General features: G+C 39.8%; 1 long non-coding RNA gene across 2 annotated transcripts; it reads left to right on the forward strand.

Annotated features, from left to right (window-relative positions):
• Positions 1-2,958: 2,958 nt before the first annotated feature.
• On the forward strand, positions 2,959-13,756 carry LOC102457531 (uncharacterized). Of its 2 annotated transcripts, XR_012902998.2 has the most exons (6): positions 2,959-3,087; positions 3,443-3,496; positions 5,496-5,595; positions 7,068-7,154; positions 8,353-8,413; positions 10,168-13,756. It is a non-coding gene; the product is annotated as an uncharacterized LOC102457531 (long non-coding RNA). The 2 variants fall into 2 exon arrangements; XR_012902997.2 differs by having other exon boundaries at positions 2,959-3,496.
• Positions 13,757-14,235: the final 479 nt, after the last annotated feature.

The raw sequence follows: 14,235 nt of genomic DNA on the forward strand, positions 1-14,235 counted from the left end.
CAGGCTAAATAAATAGTATTCTTGAATATTTTCCTCAAATCTCACAGAAATGTGTTAATTGAAAGTCTCACATCTACTTCTAAATTGAATCCCACCCCCATGTTCTTTGATTTATGTCTTTTCATGTCTGCAGTTAAAGCAATGTCTGCTAATAGCACAGTTGTTAAAGATCTGTTGATATTCCAGTACAGATTCTGGGTTGGCAGTGGGGGGAGGTGTTGGTGGTGCCCGTTATTTACTGTCCCACAAGCATTTGCTTTGGGCTGAAATGCAGCATGTGCACCCCCACTCTATAATTACATCTTTGTTTTACAAATTGGCAGACCTTTTTTAAGGTGATGGGTAGGGTTGGAACTAGTACAGATTCATGAGTGAAACTGCTTGTGAAGTATGCTAGGGTATGTCTACACTACCCCGCTAGTTCGAACTAGCGGGGTAATGTATGCATACCGCACTTGCTAATGAAGCCCGGGATTTGAATTTCCCGGGCTTCATTAGCATAAGCGGGGAGCCGCCATTTTTAAATCCCCGCTGCTTCGAACCCCGTGTAGCGCGGCTACACGGGGCTCGAACTAGGTAGTTCGGACTAGGGTGCCTATTCCGAACTACCGGTACTCCTCATTTCACGAGGAGTACCGGTAGTTTGGAATAGGCACCCTAGTCCGAACTACCTAGTTCGAGCCCCGTGTAGCCGCGCTACACGGGGTTCGAAGCAGCGGGGATTTAAAAATGGCGGCTCCCCGCTTATGCTAATGAAGCCCGGGAAATTCAAATCCCGGGCTTCATTAGCAAGTGCGGTATGCATACATTACCCCGCTAGTTCGAACTAGCGGGGTAGTGTAGACATACCCTTAGATACTTATGGCAATTCTCAACTTTCAGATGTCCAAATCCTGAGGTGCTTACTCAGTTTTCACTCAGGCAATCTTTTGTGGGATTTAACAGGAGTGTTCCTGAGAGGGATGGGTGAAAACTGACTAAATACCCCTGGATTTGGCTCAAAAAAGAAGAAACTGAGAGGAAAGGGATAGAAGGCGCCCATTAGCTCATGTAAACTATCACCATTCCATTGACTTCAAACTGTTGACTTCAGTGGAGCTGAATCTCTGGATCTAATCCAAGTTGTATTGTTTTAAATTCCTTGTAGGTGGTTGGTATCTCCTGGCTTCAGAAGTTCTCTTCTTTCTTTCCTGCCCTCTCATTTTATTCTTTGCTTTTCTCGTTCCATTTCCTTTTCCTCTAATCCTGCTTATTTGACTCTCATGCACATTCTCTGTCACTCTTCACATTCACTTGTTCCTCTGTGTTCTGTCCCTTTCACCAATTCTTTTCCCTTGTCCTCCATCCCTCTCTCCCCCCTCCTCTTGATCATATACTGCTTCTTACTCTGTCATGTAATGAATACATCCCATCCCAAGGCAGTGTGGCCCAATAGCTACAGTCTGTAACACAGCCCTAGGGTTTAGGTTAGCATAGTCAAATTGTCAAACAAAGGCACAATGGATTACCCCACGAACATTGTAACCAGTCGCATGTGCATACGGATATGAATTTGTGATTACAAAGAGGGTGATAATTATATACATATTTAGTCCGATTGGATGCAAAATGACAAATGTACTGTGGAGCCACATATATTTTTCCCAGGTACACCATTTGAAAATTTGGGGCCAGATCCTGATCTCACTAGTTTGCCTTTTTTTGTGCTGCCCAAACAATGATAACCCGGTCAAGAGGTGGCTTGCATATCTAGCTAGTGTTACTTTAGCATAGAGTAACCTCCCGTGTCCTATAACTACCTTTGCCAGCTGTACACCACCCACAAAAGGAAGAAGTCATTGGGAAGCTAGCCAGGACAACTTAGAGCACCGTTGAGGCTGATCTAAGTTGTGTTTGGATCAAGCAACTTTGCTTTGCTCCTGGATTGGGTGTGGAGATATGTGAAGCAAATGTGGCATAAAATTGTTTGACTCCCCCTTTTTTAGCTGTGCTGAGGTCAGCTCACCTACAGCAGAGTATTTGGTGCCTGACCCATAATGTTAAGGCTGAAAAATTCCTCTTTATGCCCCTACAGCTTTGCGGGAGTTATAGAACAAAAAGAACTCTCATATATATCCCTGAGTGCTAGGCACCATAGGAGGCAATTAGGGATAACTTAGTCTTAACTTGAAACCCCCTTGCATTAGTGAATTTAAATCAAACCTGGGTTTGTATCTGATCGTTTTTCTATTGTTTTTTGTATGTTTCTTTTTAAATGTGGTTTAATTATAGTGAAATTATAATGGGGGTTCAGTAACCAGTGGCTTGAAAATTAACTGTATTATGAAAGCTGAAATGTTGCTAGCAGCATCAGTTAATGACAAGGTCACCACCACTGTCATATTCAAAAGAAATGTCACACTTGAATGAGGCTGAGATGGCTGCCTTGTCCCAGGGTTCCAGGTAGAGAAAATGAAACAAGCTCTCCTTGGGTACTGTTTTATCCCATGTTTGAATTGAATGCATTCTTTTTTTCAGCTCATTGTGGTTCTTCTGTTTTCCCACAACATATGGAGTCCCCAGATATTCTGCTGTAATGTGGAAACTTTTGGGGGCTGGGAATAACAGATCGTGAATAGATTGAAAAGTCCCACTAAATACCCCCTGGAGTGGTCGGTGAAAAGATTCCTGTCTGTGTTCCACTTTCACAATAATCCAATAAGCCTCAAATTATTCTTCTCTATGAGACTATATTAGGGAACAGAATTCTAGCATATCCCCAAACACTGCCTAGCGAATGAAGACAGGTGACTATGCTTCAGGACATGGTCTAGTCACCTGGCATAGGAAACCTCTTGTTAATTGAATAAAGAAATTTCAGGAGACCCAGTCAGAAAAAAAATAACATCCTTTATGTTTGCACAGGATGTTAGTTGCTGAGACATTTTTAATGCCCAAATTTTCTTGTTTGGCAGGGGGATTTTGGTGCAAACCAAATTGAAAGATAACTACATTTCGCATGTCTCATTGAAAGCAATGGAACTTTTGTCAGTCATGGAGCCAGATCAAGACCATTATGCCTGAATAAGAACCTGGTAACTAAAGGAGGTGATTATATTGCATCTTTCTGTATGTGAATTCACTACCTTAGATGGATTAAAGAGTTTTGCTTGAATGCCCTGATGCCGTAACAGATGTAGGAAAATAACTTCCCTATGCCCAGCCCAAATATTGAATGAAAAAATGACCCCCACATTTTTGTATATTGGAGAAAGTTTGTGTAAAGAGCCTCCTTTTTCAACTCCAACAACAAATTGCTTTGGCTGAAGTCCTGATGGCTACAATTCTGACAATCTCTGCTAAATTTGCTGCTGTCTTCCAAGCCTGCAGTCTTCCCAGTATGAGGAAGAGCAAACCTGGTGTGGGCTGATAGAATCTGCTGAGTGAAGTTTTTTGATTTCAGTCTTCATGAAGGAAAGTAAGAGTCAGGAAGGAAGAGCTAAGCATGAGGCATCAGGTAAGAAGATGCATGAGGATGGGAGAAAACTAATGGATATGCCATTAGACTTTCTTAGATTTATTCCATTGGTCCCCATTTGTTTCTACTGGCCTCCGTTAGTTTAAGTACGAGGACCAGGAAATAGCAGACCAATCGATCTATTGTCCTAGTCCATAACTAAGTCAGAACCAGCTGAAAAATTTCAACTGGAAATTGAGCCATTGGGGAGTGGTTACTATGATGAAGGCTTTGCCAGGGGAGAGTGTTTCTTTAATGTAAGGGAGTTATTTATCTTTGTTAATACTAAATTTTCCCTACATTGGTGTTGATCTAGCAAACACGGGTAGGAGGATATGATAACTTTTCTTAGAATCACTTCATATAGATGTACCTCCTCCTCAGTGCTTATTTCCTCCGCCCATTATGTACATTTTTCTAACACAACAGTATTAGGAGTTGAGTAAGGAGTAGCCTTGTTCAGTTCTCAATGATTATACCTTTTCCATACCATGAATTAATTTGTCACTCCCCTTGAAACCTCTCTCTCATTTAATAACAAGGGAATAGTGGCAAGATAGTTGTGACCTGCTAACCCTTGTTTTTGTTTCCACTTGGTCATGATGACCCCTGTACTGGATTGGGTCGAAGACGTAATCCTATCTAGGGCCACAGTGAGGCCAACTTGCCTTAGTATAAGCAAGTAGAACAGGTTAGTAGTCAAGTCCAGACCCTGCTTCAGGGCAAGGCAAAAACCAGTTCAAGCACACGAGTCTGTGCTTAGGCCGCACGGGCAGTTAGTGCACCTTGGGCCTAGGTCAAGGTGAGGTGGTACCAGGTCAGATACTTGGGCCTATGCTCAGGCCAAATAACAAGTCAGTTGAGTAATAGTTAAGATTCTCAGGCCCTTCAGGGTGGGGCAGCAAACCGTTTGGGATGCTCAGGCTTAGGGTAAGGCTCAGCAACTGTTGGGTTTCCAAAAATAGGGGAAGACTGCTGCCCACAGTTTGGGATGGTGGGAAGAGGAGGAACAGGCCCACCTGCTCCACTGCACCCCAGCCCAGGGCCCTGTCAGTGTCCCTGTCAGTGAGGATCTGACCACAACCCACTGACTCAGTTTACTTCCATCTTCCCAATTCCCCCTTGGTACCAGCTCCTTCAGATCTTGAGGAAGTGAAGGCTTTGGCAGGGTTTCCATCAGCTCTGGGTCTGGGATCATCATTGTTCCTGGCCAGTATTCCTCTTCCTGGAGGGGCATGCCAACTTCCCATCTTGGGAGCTTAGGAAAAGTGTCTGAGTCCATCAGCAGCTGGGCCCCAACCTCTTAGCTCCAGCCTTCATACTTCTGGTCCCCACTCTTTTGCTTCCTGGGAGTGGGACTGGATTACTCTGGTCGTGCCCACCAGGGTGTCTTAGGGAGCTCTTCCCCTTCCGTGTCAGAGGGAGGCCAACCTGCCTCACTACAACTCTATTATAATAATAATCATTGCAGTGATATCTACCAATCATGTATTTGTTAGAAAAATATCATTACATGATATTTAAATATTAATATAACACTTTATTTCATCTGGTTATTTATATAAACCATCCTATTTGAATCACTATGTACTAGGGATTCATACAGGTATGAACATTTCAGTCATATAGACTTGAAAACACACATTGTTTTTATTCCAATCATAATTAGAAAAGAGAGCAGTATAGGACCATTACTTACCTTTGCAGAGCTAGCATTTATAAAATGCAGCAATTGTTTTCCTCAGACAAATACATTTAAAATCTTTGAGATCTTTTCCATAGCTACCTGTTTACTTTGCTAGTTTTTTAAAGAGTTGAACCAGCTGCATCTAGATTTCTGAAAAAACTATTGCTATGAGCTAAGAAGCATTAGATGCTGCCCTTTGTAGGATAACAAAGTATACCTTCAGGTAAAGAATTTGGACGATTTGGACTCATAAATTGTTTTTAATCTAAACCCTCCAGTGCACATAAAACAATATCTTTTTTTCATTTTCAGTTACTATTCAGACAGGTATATGGTTCTAGGGCTTGTAAAAGAAGCTTAGTATATGGCACACTTGCTTGATATGAAGATGGACAGTAACTGAGCCGGACAAGTGAGTGTGTGTGTGTGTGTGTGTGTATAAATATGTGCATGTAAAGATATTTACTTGTCTTTGGGGGTTTTTTCTCTTGGGTGAAAATCTGGTAAAGTCACAATGTGAAATATGATGGATAAACTTGAGTCAAGGCAAAAATAGTACTTAAGTATTTGGCAAATGCCAAATACTTCAGAGCACCTTGCTGTTTTACATCAGCTCTCTTTGCTTATTAATGGAAAAGTATAACTAGACATCATGATAAGCACCTCTTTCACTTCCACCTTTTTATGGATAGTCTCCCCATAGCTAATGGATGAGTTGGGCTTGATCAGGCTCTACTGAAAGATTTGGGCTTCCAGTATATTTGGGTCCCATAGCTGCATTCCTTGTGCTCCTGAGACTCCCCTGAAACTAAATGGGCGACACAGGCGAACTAGATCAGACTCCTACACTTCAGATATTGCAGTAGTATACAGCCTTCACTGAGCTCCACTTTCCACAAACACTAAATTCATTGGTACTTTTAAAAAAAGTGAGGTACTTCAGCTTCTTTTCAAAATAGAAACAATAGGGCACAGTGTAGCAACTTCTAAGTCTTTTATCTTTCTACAGATTCAGCCACAGTATTGATTCTTTATTGACCTAAACTGTCCTAAGCATGGCTGTGGTTTTTTCTTATATAGTCTATGGGAGAGTTAAAGCAGCTACTACTTTAATATTGATTTTTCTGAAAAAGGTGCAGGAAAGGGGGCAATTTGTGTCTGCAGTTGCTCTTCACTATAAAAGATACCATTGTTAGGAGCTTATAGCATTATATCAAGGGTCTTAATCTGTAGCAATCTTTTTTTACAACTTAGAAATAGGCTTGGGCAAATGTGTTATTGGTGTTAATGATATTTTGAAGTGAGGAAAATTTGTCAGCCTTTCTAAGTGAAATGCTCAGCTTAACCATTTGAGAGCTTGACAGGTTTGCTACATTTGTTTGCAGAAAGGATGGCCTTAGTTCCTTTGGAAAATAATGTCCATTTGAATAAACAGCAATGGTAATAGCTGAATAAATCTTTAACAAATTGCAATGACCTGTATTACCACAGGCTTAACTAAGCAAGAAGTTTTGACAAGAAGGGCATTATCATCTAATTAGACTTTCTTTAGAAAGTGGGGGAAAAGCCAATCTCTGATCTACCTAAATATAGCAATGGAATGGCAGGACAAAAATGCAGTGCATTTAAAATAGCACCTGGATCCCTGCTTCCCTTCTATATGCTGTTTCAATTGTAATATGGAAGACATCTGGGAAATATAATGAGCGCGCTATAGTTTTTTCCTCTGAGCAGATCTAGCTAAATAGAGAAGATAATTCTATGCCAGCTATTTTACAGCATTCCTAAAGATTCTTTTAATGATTAGTCAATATCAATGTTATATATTATCTGTGTGTTGGATAAGTGCTCCAGATAAACGTCTATATTTTCATTTCCAAACAGGTGTCAAGATATAACTGATATGAAAATTGTTCTTGTGGACACCTGGTTTGCTAAAACACTTAATCTGACAAAACACCTCTGGTTCAGGTTAGTGATGTGTAGCTCATGTGCTCTGATCTTATTATGATCAACTGTGTTGAATTATAAAGAGCTGTACCCATTTTCAATACATACAAACCAGCATAAAACTAGGAACCCTACATATGATAATCACATAGGGTACGTCTACTGAAATTGCTAATGAAGCAGGGATTTAAATATCGTGTGCTTCATTAGCATGATCTCACCGGTGTGTTACTCCACTCAACAGTTGTTTCGAAAGTGAAAAGTGTGCACCAGGATGCATTCGTTCGAACCAAACCCCTTGGTTTGAACTAACGTTACTCCTAATTTTTTGGTTTGGTTTGAACTAACACGTACCAGCGCGCACTTTCATTTTCGAAACAGCTGCTCAGCGGCGTAACGCGCCGACGAGCTCATGCTAATGAATTGCAGGATATTTAAATCCCCACTTCATTAGTAATTTCCGTTGCCTACATTTGCATCCCTAGTTTGAACTAGGGAGCAAGTGTAGATGTACCCATATATACATGCTATAGCTAGTGAACAATGGATTTTTTTTTTAATTTGGTATCTACTACTTTTCCTCCACTGGGTGCTTGTAAACAGAACATATCACTGTTCTTTGATTTTCATAATCTACTTGAATATCTTAAGTAATCTGGCAAATAAGTTTGATTGGTTTAAAACCTCTATAGCTGTGTTTTATTTCATAGAGGAAAAGTCTTTGGATCATAATTATCTGACAGAATTTACAAAGATTCATTACTCTTGCTCTTTGTGGATGAACTATTAGATTTGGAAATACATTCTCCACAATTCAAGTGGTGTGAGTGTATGTGAGACACAGAGAGAGAGAGAGAGAGAGAGATTCAAATAGCGCGTGTGAATTAATACATATATGTATATGTTGTGTATAGATAATGTTACAGACAAATGTTTAAATAATGTTATTAAGGATGCAAATTCAAGCATTCAAAGATAGGAAATGCCACAGTCAAGGTTGTCTGCCCAATAAAGTTGCCAGCCCTACAGGATTGTCCCGGAGTCTCCAAGAATTAAAGATTAATCTTTAATTAAATATTATGTCATATGATGAAACCTCCAGGAATACATCCAACCAAACTTGGCAACCCTACTGCCCAACCTTAATTCCATCCACTTAGGCACATACGTTATGATACAGTTTTTAATTACATTATCACATATAATTATTTTTCCACAGGACCTCTGCCTCATTCAGTGCACCAGATGGACCTGCTCAGGGGAGGAATCAGGGATATGTGGTAAAGGAAGCTATTGTCTGTAGGACTGCTGCCTCATAATTATTTTGCATGTGGTTTCCTAAGGCTTAAAAAAACCTGAAAACAAAATAGTAATTCTATTGTATGGTAATATACTGACATCTACCTGTTTCATCAGCAGGGCTGGAACCTTTAGACACTGTGCAGACCTCTGCAATTTCATCTTATAAAGTAGCTGACAGCAATAGTGGGTTGTTACTACTACCATAGACTACTAGCCTATGTCCACACAGCAGCATTATTTCAGAATAACTGACATTATTCCAAAATAACATTCCATGTCTACACTACAAGAAGTTATTTCAACATAATGTAAAAATAATGTTGAGCTGAAGGACTTCTTTTTCTGACTCCTGTTACCCTCATTTTATTATGCGTAAGGGAAGTTGGAGGAAGAGTGCTCTAACTCGTACTTCCTGCTAGGTAGACAGTGCCAAAAGCCGAAATAAGCTATTTTTACTCAAGCGATGCAATTGACATAGCTCAAGTTGGGTGTGTCTAGACTACATGGGGTTTTTTGAAAAAAAGGACCTTTTTCCGAAAAAACTTCACCTGCCTCTAGACTGCTGCCACGTTCTTTTGAAATTAAATAGAAAGAATGCAGCAGTATTTTTGACTGCAGTAAACCTCATTTTACGAGGAAGAATGCCTTTTTCCAAAAGTGCTCTTTCGAAAAAAGGCATTCTTGAATGAAAACAGGGCTTTTTCGAAAGAGAGCATCCAGACTACCTGGGTGTTCTCTTTCGAAAAAGCGGATCACTTTGTTGAAAGAAGTGGTTGTAGTCTAGACGCTCTCTTTTGAAAGAGGCTTGTAGTCTAGACATAGCCGTTGTGTAGCTTATTTTGGCTTTAGCCCTTCTGTGTAGACATGCCCCTATAGAGGGGGAAGAGAACCACACTTTCCCAGTGGGTTTCACAGATATTTGCTGGCATCTGCGTAAAGGTGAGACTAATGAATTTTGGTTTGCACTCCAGACTCTGAAAGGGAGCATGTTTAGTAGGTACAGCTTAACCCTTTCTGCTCTGTCCTTCCAACCTGTCCCTGTCCATTCTCTTCCTTTCTCTGGCTTTGTGTTTTAGTCTTGTTCTCCTTATCCACTGAGTCCAAATCTCAATTAATCAGGATTCTCCTCCCGGTCTCCTTGCTCAGCCAATCCTGTCTATTCTTCCAGGCTCACCTTCCCAGTTTCCCCTCCTCCTCCTCATAGTTTCTTCCCTACCTTCCGTCACCCACCCATTCCTAGTTTCAGTCTCCTTGTTCAGCCAGTGCCAGTTTTCTCCTTGCTCCTCGTGTGATCTATCTCATAATGGTGTGGTGTAAAGTGAGATGGTAGAATGTTTTTTTGGAATGGGTTTGGGAAACCACAATACTCACAAGTGGCATTGTGTGTGTGTGTTTTCCCTATTCTCTTCATTCTCAACTATGGGTGAGCTATTTTTGATGATGTTAAGACAAGAATAAGAGTTGAAATATTTCAGCTCAGAAGATGAATGTTTGATTTAAGTTATAAATAAAAAGGGCCCTTGAAATGAAGACTTTCAGGCAAACTTAATTATAGCTATTGCTTCACACTCCAGCTATTAGGCAACCCTGCATGTAGCATGTGAAATGGTGCTGTTTTAATGGCCCTTTATGTTTATTTTCTCATTTTGTACATAGTTCTGTATAAGCAAAAAACTTGTCAACATGTGCAAATGTTATAATTTCAGTTCTTTTTCACTTACCCAATGTATAGGATGAGGATACCGAAAACGAAAAGAAGAGCACTCAAGTTAAAAATGGAAACATCCAGAAGAAGCAAAAGCATTTTAGGATATAGGCCAGGAACCCATCTGAACAACAAGGCAAGTGTTCAGAGCACAAAAATATCCCCCCTCAACTTAGGAATATATAGATAAAACATAGACACAGGGAGAAAGATTCATTTACAGAGCCCAGCATGAAAGTGAAATGTATATCCTTAGATGGGGATATCCATGGATATTAATCGGTATCCATGGAGCTGTAGGGTGCTACCAGGAACTGCAGAGGTGAAAGCAGCAGACTGTTGGGCCTTCTCTCCCAGGAGCTAGCACTTTGTACCGCCAGCTCCTCTAACATGGCAGTACCTCCATTGAGGTGGCAGGAGGCTCATTTGCAGCTGTCCCTGATGGCACTAGTGCAGTGGGAAGGGCAGGGATAGTACTGCTCTGCTGGAGGAGCTGCTGGTGCAGAGCACTGGCTCCTGGAAGTAGCAGCATAACAGACTGCTGCTTTCACTGCTGTGGTTCCTGGTATAACCCTGCAGCTCCATGAATACCAATTTATAACCATGGATATAAATTTATATCCATGGATATCCTCATCTACAGATAATTTTGTATCCATGTGGGGCTCTATTATTTTTTATGCTGCAGAACTTAGAAAACCACTTATTCTATTCTGTTCAGCATTGTTGGTATAAATCCACTACTGTTAATGCTGCTACATGAATCAATTTGTAAAACAAACCACTCTGCATGCCAGTCAGGACCATTTTCTCACTGTAGGTGTATTGATCTACAAGACTGGCACATAGACCAATTCGTTTCAGTATCGGCCACTGCATATTGTGCGTGTAGGTAAAAATAGGCTGAGGTCTTCTAAGCAGTTATAGGGATTTAGGCACATACCTTCTGTTCATTTTAATGTAAGATTTTTCTAAACCATCTAGAATGCTTTAAGAACCTCAGGCTTTGTGAGGGTTCTGGAGTCTGATAACTGCATTGTATGTGAACAACATGCTTCATAAATGTTATTTCAGCTTCAAGTGGCTAAATTAATCCTGCAGTGGTTAAGTATTTTTTTCTAAAATTATTTCTATTTTTGAAAAATGAGTAGTGTTGTTAATGAATGCAGTGGTTGGAAAAGGTGTCAAATAGACAGCCCAGAAAATAGAAGACAGTAATTTATCCACAGAGTAGATAAAACTCAGGTTTCAGTAAGTCAATAATCTCCATTCTGTTTTCTACTGAGTAGATGTTGCTCATGTACTAGCCAGAAATAGGGGAATTTCTTCTGGAAATTTTTAACAAAAATGAAGAAAATCAAAGTTTCCATAGAAGAGTATGATTTTTTTTTGGTGTGAAAATTCAAAATATTTCAAAAACAGATATATTTCCATTCAGGAATGCTGATATTGTGTCTTATGGGAATTGTAATCATGTGCCTTATGCTTCCATTCTCCTCCATAGGCCAGGCTCAGTGGTCAGATTTCATCTTCTGTGATGCACATGATTCTCCTGAGAGTGCAGGGAGACAGTTGCATTATAGCAGTCACTGGCCTTGGTGCACCATAAATGTTGCAGTTTAACTGGGTAGCCTGGCCTATAAAGGAGAATGGGGATCTGAGGAAACTGAACTGCAGTTCCCAGAAGTCACTTTGTCAGAACATTTGAACCTTAATATTTTGTTTTTCAGGCATTTAATTTTTAGACCAAAAAGTTGATTTTTTTCAGCAGAAAGAAGAAACATTTCATGAAAAAAAAACATGTTCAGATAAAATTCCAATTCTCCATCAAAAATGCTTTTGAAAGAAAAATTTCAACCCATCCTAGCATTCATTCACATCACCGGTGCTAAGCCACCATAAAAAGGCAGCAATTTTTAGTCATCATCAGCCTTGCAGGCTTTGAGAATGACATACAGGCAGTGAAATATATTACCAGTTCCCCAATCGGCCCAATCATCTTTAAGAAAGTGTGGTAATTAATTAGATGTTTGATTGTACTCATGCAGCTGAGAATTCCGATGTTCTTTGGAGATCAAGGTGTATTTTTACTTCTACACCCAATTTTTACTATTCTCCATAGGTAAGGAATTGTGATTCCATTCTTACTAATTATTATTTTTCTAAACAAAAAGTGATTTTTGATTACAACATTTAATATATACTAGGATGCCAAAAGTTAAGAATGTGCAGAAAGGTGTGATGTCTACAAATAGAGCCAACCTTCAATGGGTTAGTGACTAAAATGGCCAAGGTAAACAAGACATTGTTGGGGTTAACTTAGCTCCCCCCTCATATGTGTGTATTTATATATGTCAGCAGAACTAAGTTAACCTTAACTGTGTCATGTTTAACTTGGCCATTTTAACATGTTTAAATGGCTAAGTCTTTTTTTAACTTGGCCCTATTTGTAGTTGTTACACCTTTCAATTCCTGGCGTTTCTTGTCTGTCTTGTTTTTAAATACATATTTGAATAGTTTTGTTCATATTTAATTTCTTTGATTTTTACTGTAGCAAATATTACAGAAAATATTTCTTAACACTACAAAGACACATTCTAATGAGACTATTTCTTAACTTCTTAATACCAATACCTTACACTTAAGATTGTTTCATTAAAATAAAGACACTGCCTTTTATACAAGTTTAAATTTTACTGCAGATATGCAAATGAGTTGCAATTTTCAGACAAAAAATGGGTTAAGCTGTTGTGTTAAGCTTTTTTCCCAATTTTCTTTTCATTATTTAGTTTGTTAAAAAGGGGGGTTAAAATCAGCAATTTCTGACTGCAAACCTCTGAAATTTTGAGAAGATAATGTGTGTCTACATATTGAAGTTGTAGTATTACAAATGTGCATTAGCTAGCATTTGGTTTTGTGACAGTTATATACATTCATGTGTCCATGACTTGTAAGTGCTATCATTTCTGGTTAATGGAGGGTTGTTACAAGTATTGTAGTTTTACTAGCTTTATGTGCAATGTCATCTGTATAATTTGTGAGACATGGAATCTTTGTGGACCTGATACAGTTTCCATAAAATTCAGTGGAAAGACCCCCATTGACTTAATTGGATCAAGCCTTTAATGAAGAGAGTGGGAATTATGTTTACTATGACATAAGTCTAGTCAGGGATTATGGTGTGGCGATAGTTCAGTTGCAAACTTAAGTACAAGAATGAGTTTCCATAATAAAACTGATTTCTGCTCCCATGCTAAGCTCTACAGAAGTGTACTGGACTCATAGTCGGTAGGTTTTATTATCCTATATGTGATATGGGATTTGTATTCTCATACCAATTCCCACCAACGGTGCATGTTCCAAAATCCACTACAGCTGTCACTAATTGATGACTTTTACTGGCAATCTCTGATGGAGTCACACTATCCATTTGGACACATGTTTTGCAAATCTCCAAACATCCTAGTACTGTACAGTAAAAGTAATGTTATCATGGTGCTCACAAAATGTCATATACAGGCAGTCCCCGGGTTACATGGATCCGACTTACATCGGATCCCTACTTACAAATGGGGTTAGGCAACCCCATACTAGCTGCTTCCCCCCAGCAGACCAGGGAGACGCGAAGCTAGCGCCCCCCCCCCCCCCCCCACCCAGCAGACCAGGGAGATGTGGAGCAGCTTTTCTCAGCAGACACCTCAGCTTGAGAATAAAGGACTGAGGGAAGTGAAGTGTGGGAGAATAAAACTGAGCTCTGGAGAAATGTTTGGCTAGTGTTTCCCCTACAATATGTACCAATTCCGACTTACATACAAATTCAACTTAAGAACAAACCTACAGTCCCTATCTTGTACGTAACCCGGGGACTGCCTGTATCCAGTGATTTTCATCATCTCTCCTTCCCTACAACATCCTAAGACCAGACAATGTCACTGCAGTGAGGGAAACTGCCTCTACTTATACCACCTCTCAGAGTATGTTCCCTTTCCAGTGCAGTGTATGTTGGGTATTTTCCTCTTCAGGCTGGTGACTGAAATAGGCAGAGTCTAACAAGACTATTGACTATGAAGTGTGTTGTTTGTCATTTTTTTCTGT

Source organism: Pelodiscus sinensis, chromosome 3 (assembly GCF_052426305.1).
Source record: "Pelodiscus sinensis isolate ZL-2025 chromosome 3, ASM5242630v1, whole genome shotgun sequence".
In the NCBI taxonomy this organism is placed as follows: Eukaryota; Metazoa; Chordata; order Testudines; family Trionychidae; genus Pelodiscus; species Pelodiscus sinensis.